Genomic DNA, 6,000 nt, shown 5'->3' on the forward strand with positions numbered 1-6,000 from the left:
TTTAATTTAGGCTATCTGGAGTGTGCTAGTCAGGAAATTGATCTAGGCAGCAGCAAAAGTCATTAGAGATATTTACAGAGGTTTCAAAAATAGGCTATACATTTTTTACCAGAAGTCTGCATCTGAGAAGGTGGTAGCTAGAATTAACTTCTATTTCCTTGGTGACAGTAATGGCTGAATGAAAGTTTTCCTCTGGTGTGGTGAAGCTGGTGCTATGGAGTCATCCCTCCAAAAAGTTGTTCCTTTTAACCCAGTACTCGAGAGACCTTAGATTTTAAATGAAGCAAAGTTCCAGTATGAAGCATTGCGATTTCTTATGGTGAAATGTTAAGTGAGGGGGTTTATTTTGCGTATAAAATGATTGACTTGCACGTGAAGAGGTGAGGGGCAACTGGGGTAACTGTCAAAGTAAAAGATCATTTATAAAAAGTGAGAGTTTAAAAATTCAGTGCCTGACTTGTTTTGGCACGTTTTCCAGTGAATTACAAGTTTAATTCTCTCTGGCTAGAAAATTAATAAACCCCTCAAGTTCCTGTTGGGATACATTCAGCAGGGTGTTTAAATAGCTAGTCTACAGAATTGTTTGCAATCGTCAAAATGTTCAAGTGGGCTATAAATAGCCAGAAATAAAGTAAAACAGCTTGCTTCCTCCACAAACTTGTATTATTGTTCCCTTCAATGCACATCAGGAGATTCTTTTGTTATAATAGGGTCTCTGCTCCTCAGCAGTCAAAAATAACTGGGAATAATTGAGATTGAAGACTATGCTGTGCAAATGTGTCCCTGCTGTGTCATGGCTGCACTGCATCCACCGACCTGGCCCGTCACCTCCACCCTCTGCTGTCACCTGCAGCACAAGTGACCTCAACTTTGGTGGAACTGATGTTGGCTAACAGATACGTATCTCTGTCAGGTTTTTCCATGGTCTTTCTTCTCAAAGATTTAATTTATGTGTGCCAAAATTACTCCAAGTTGACAAAATTTCAGTAACTTAAAAAAAAACCTGTTGGCAGCTGTCAGAGATCAGTGTTAAGACCACGGATGCATGGATCTTGTCCTCTGTAATGGATCCGACCACTTAAAATTGCCTTCTAAATTTGTTAGGATAAGAACATTCGTAACAGATTTTGGTAATAACACAAAAGTACCTGCTGCTGCTGCATCTGTTTTCCCAAGGACCGCTGGCTGGAGGGAGGGATGGGGGACCAGGGCACTCTCTCAGGAGCAGCGACGTGCTGCCCAGAACTATTCTTCTCTCTCTGCCTGGCCCCTGTTGGCCACAAATCCTCCAGCTCAGCAATTTTAAAGTCTGATCCAAAGCCTGCTTGAGGTCAGAGGTAGTCCTTTCACTCTGAGAGGCTGAATAATATCTTTTAGCATACCAGTAATGCTTTTGTGCACTTAAAATTGTCGGGTATTTTGCTAAATTGAGGCCACGCAGAGGTTTCAGAGGCAGGCCATCAGCTTTCGAATCTATAACCAAGACAAGTTCATTGTTAATAACGCTATGATAATTTTATTTCCTTTTATGCTTTTTGTGGGGGCTCCTAATATTTATGTACTATGCAGCAAATCAATGTCACTCAGTGCAAGGGTGCAGGATTTTAATATTGAGAGGATTCAGACGGTTTGCCTCCCTCAGTGAGACTGAGTCATGGAAGGAAAGGTTCCCTACAGATCTTGCAGTATCATTCATTATTTAACTCAGTTCCATATTTCGTTTTGTAACAAAAAGATCGTTAAAAGCTTTAAGTAAAGGTGATCTCTGTTTGTGTACGGAAAGGTGTGGAAAACAGTTAGGCAGACTGTGACTAATGCCGAGAGAAGCTGTTTTTGTTATTGTGTTTAAAGAGGATTATACAGTACAATTCTTTGATTTTAGCAATCAGGAAATTTTAAAAGAAGCTGTCTGGTCATGTCAGCTCTGTGTCTCTCTGGGGTTATGATATTCAACAGTAAGACAGGCGTTGCTATGGTAATTAAGCATTTTTCAAGGTTTGGGGTTTTTTTCAGATTTCTTCAGTTATTAATAATTTTCCTAAAACAGTTTGGAAAAATACTGGTACATTAAAATATCACTTGTTCCTAATAAATGAGCTATTTAGAGTCTAATCCTTGTCTTTTAAAAGCCTGTGGCAAATCTCCCACTGACTTTTATGGAAACATGACTCGGCCTTAAATATTTGGCAATTTCTGTATTATTTCCTCCAAGTATATTTTTTTTTAATCAGAAATATTGAAAATGCCACGGTTTCTGACACACTAATTCCACCCGGGCTTTCACAGGCATGTTGTTTCTGGCATCACCGTTCAGCTAACTCGAGAAACCCCAAGGCTCATTTCATATCTCCTGCTGGGGCAGAATTGTCCTTTGTGGTACCGCAGCAGCCGGGCATGGCCGTTCTCAGCACACTGTGTCTGAGAGGCTGTGGAACCACAAGTTCTTGTAGTGATCGTAAGGAGGGAAAAAGAAGACACTATAGACAAAAAGATGCCATAGTGTGACAGGTTTCACCAGCAGCGTTGCCTCCTGAGCCACCTCTGCCCCAGGGTGCCATCCCCCAGTAACTCACTGGCAGGATGCGATGGAGTGAGTGATCCCTCTACAAGGAGATCCTGGATGCAGGTGCCAGACTGGAGCTGAAGGCTATGTCACCCGTTTCTGCAGCACCCAAAGCAAAGGCTCCCTGCTCCTGAGGGAGCCCAGACACCCCAGAGCCTGGCTGGGCACCGCCAGGCACTTCAGAACAAGAATCACAGAAGCCAGGCACTGGGTAAGGGGATGCCTGCCTGTGCTTAGGTCAGACTATCCTTTTGGAGGTCCACCCTTTCAGATGCACCGAGTGGCTCAATCCTTTGAAAAGATAAACCGGGCTGCCTTCCATCTCTTTGATAATAGCTGAGTGGTTAAAAGCAGGCTGGGAGGTGGAAAATGTGGAGCTGTGTCTTCAGCTTCCTCTTTACTTGGCAACTGCCCTAATCGCTAAGGTATTGTATAAACAGTGATCAGTTACTGCTGCCACTGCCATTAATGGCAGCTACTGCTGCCATTTCATTAAATTCAGTGTGCGTGCAATATGTGCAGATCAGGCCTCCAGATGGGTCTCCTAAGAAGCATGCTTATTTTGTGAGTCCCAAGGAATCTTAGATAGAAGATGGATTCCCATCAGATGTTCAAGTCAAGGAAGAAAGTAATATGTCCAGACATTTGGGGCAGCACAGCATTGGGCACCCAATGTTTTCTGGATAAGTTTTCTGGATAAGGCTTAGGTACAGACAGACTCACAGGTATCAGATGGGGACGGGGCAAGATTTTTTCCTCTTGAGTGACTGTCTTGGACCTTCACATCTTCTTAGACTCCTAAATGGTTTTATTTGGAACTTGTCCATACAGAATTATGAGACAGATTGTCATCTCAGCTTTGCCAGATACATAGTGTCTGTGTCTTGTGTACAGTACTGGAATCTTTGTGAAAATTCTGCAATAAGGTGAGACAAATATAGACAAAGTTTTCAGTCTTATCTTTACTAATCAAAAATGCCACCTCTTAATAAAGAGATCAAAGAGAGAAAACAGATGGTTTGGTGCAAGATCATTCCTCAAGTTCAAAGGAAACCCCTTCTCTTTTCCTATGATAGAGTCACAAGATCTGGAGCACATCATCCTTGAAGAGACTTCATCCCAACACGATCTTTCCAGGCTGTCTTATATAACCAAGGACAAAAATGATTCCTTGACACAATATTCATTCCAGTCTTGCATTTTCAGCTTCTTGATTTTTACACAGGGTTCCTCCAGCATTTTCCTTCTTTTGGCTGAGATAACCTGTACAGGTAAGGTGGGTAAGTACCAGCATAGGTCTTCTCGTCTTCTCCTGTATCTCCCAGACTATAGTTTACATTGCTTTGATGCAGTGTGTTTTACAGTATATCTCCCAGTTAGCTTACTCAAGAGTTAAGGATCTACATCTGTAATTGCCTACAACTCAAAGGTAATTAATTATAGCCTTTGAGATTCAGTCTCCCAAATGATCACTCTTAGTTCAGCTTAGAACAGGAAGAGCATAAACAAGCATTTTTCACTGAAGTGCTGCGGCAAAAGCGGGCTTCAGAGCTCAGACAAGGAGCTGGCCTCAATATATTGCTGGGTTTGTCCTCAGCTTTTTGGATTGTCCCCTCAGCTGATTAATGAAAAGCATGGTAACCCGAAGTTTCTATGGAGAGTATGGTAAATTGGCAGAAGAGAATCTCAGACATAAGAGCATCTCATTAACCAGTCCATGAGTACATGTCAGGGATGCAGACTGACTGACTCAGAGTTCAGGAAGTTCTTGCATTTTTATTTTTTGGTCTCAATGATTTCCTTTCTTTTCTTGGAAAGTGTGGCTATTGAAAGTGTAGTCTGTAATGGTCTTATTAGAGCTGTTGTTCACAGGCGCCAGTACTTTAGGTAGGCTGAAACTATTACAAGAAATGTAGCAGAGCTTGCCAGCAATGCCAGGTCAACAGTCTTCGTTGTCTGTTCATCCTCCACTGCATTTTCAGGGAAGTCGTTAATCTCCGGCTAGATGGAGCTCCACAAGCCATGCTTAAAACAAACCAAATAAGCAGAAAAAAAACTTAAAAAGGTTAGTACGCATTCTTGTGGGTTATCTTATCCTGAAAATATTTTATGTGGTTGATAAGCACTCACAAAAGTTCACTTGTGGTCTTCTGAGCTAGCCACACTTGAAAAGTGGCCAGACACTAGTGATAACATTGACCAATTCAGTTAAAATAAGTCAGTTCCTGCCAAGGTCACTGAAGGTCTTCATTGCAAGCAGTTAAAGTTTGCAAGAATGGAGCAATGGATATAGTATGTGGTGATAATGAAGAAAAGATCTAGGACAAAAGGTCTGGTTACTTGCTGGCTTAGGCTTGGTGGTAACCACTTGAGATTTTTACAAAAGCAAACTGTAATTCTCAAGGTAGCTTCCTGAATGGTACAAAGGATGTGGTGAGATGGTTTCCGAACGAGAAGAATTTGCCAAAACCCTGAACTGGCAGTAATGTTTTTTCAAGATTTCCATTTCTTGACCCAGGTATGGCTTGGAGTTTTCACAAATCCTCCTCCTTCGGGAATCACGCAAAGAGCACACACTAAAATTCAGAGTTCCTGAGTCCTGAAAGGGCTCAGCTAATTAGATGTGTATCTCTGCAGGAAGGCTTTGCCACAGCGGCCCTGGATTCGCACCACTTGGCAGGTTGTAACAAAGTAATTTTTAATAGTATTCCTAAAAGCAAAGAGAGCTCAGTGAGCAGAAGGGACCCATTGACCCTCGAGCACGTAGGTTCAGTTTTCCCAGTCCCAATAAACATTTTGGGAATTTTTTGACTCATTTGAATGCTGCAGCTTGAGATTTGCCCTTGGTCAGCTTCTGATCAAGGACTAATTTTTCATTTACATAATAGTTCAGCAACTTTCACTCAAGGTCTTTGGCCCTTACAGATACTGTCCCATTTTGTACTGCAGCTGTTCCCTCACCATTCTTGTGGTGTTTAGAGACCCCTTTTCAGATAAATAATTTCTGATCAATGGGCAAAGCTTGAGACAAGCTTCCTACAGGCTTGTCAGAATTTCCTGAGGATGAACGATAACAACCCTAATGTCAGTGATAAACAGAACTAAGTGTCCAATAGCACACTTAAGCATCAGTTGCAAGTACATGTGCTGGAAGACATGTGTCATAGAGGTCAGATTAATCCCCACACAACATATGTGTTCACAGGAACCTTTTTTTTTTTTTTAAATGAAAACGGTTACATGAGAGCTTCATCACAAGGTTAACTGTAGGTATCTCCGTGTTAGATGCATGGAGCAGATTGCCGAGGACAAATCGGTCATTTTAGGAGTGTTTTGTGGTCTTGTGACAATTGTTATTGTTTAGTGTAACATCACATAATAACATGATCGTTGTTGTCACTGGGTTTAGCAGGACTCTGCCAAATCTCTTGCTGCTC

The sequence above is a fragment of the Vanellus vanellus genome, assembly GCF_965231255.1.
Source record: "Vanellus vanellus genome assembly, chromosome: 1".
Lineage (NCBI taxonomy): Eukaryota > Metazoa > Chordata > Aves > Charadriiformes > Charadriidae > Vanellus > Vanellus vanellus.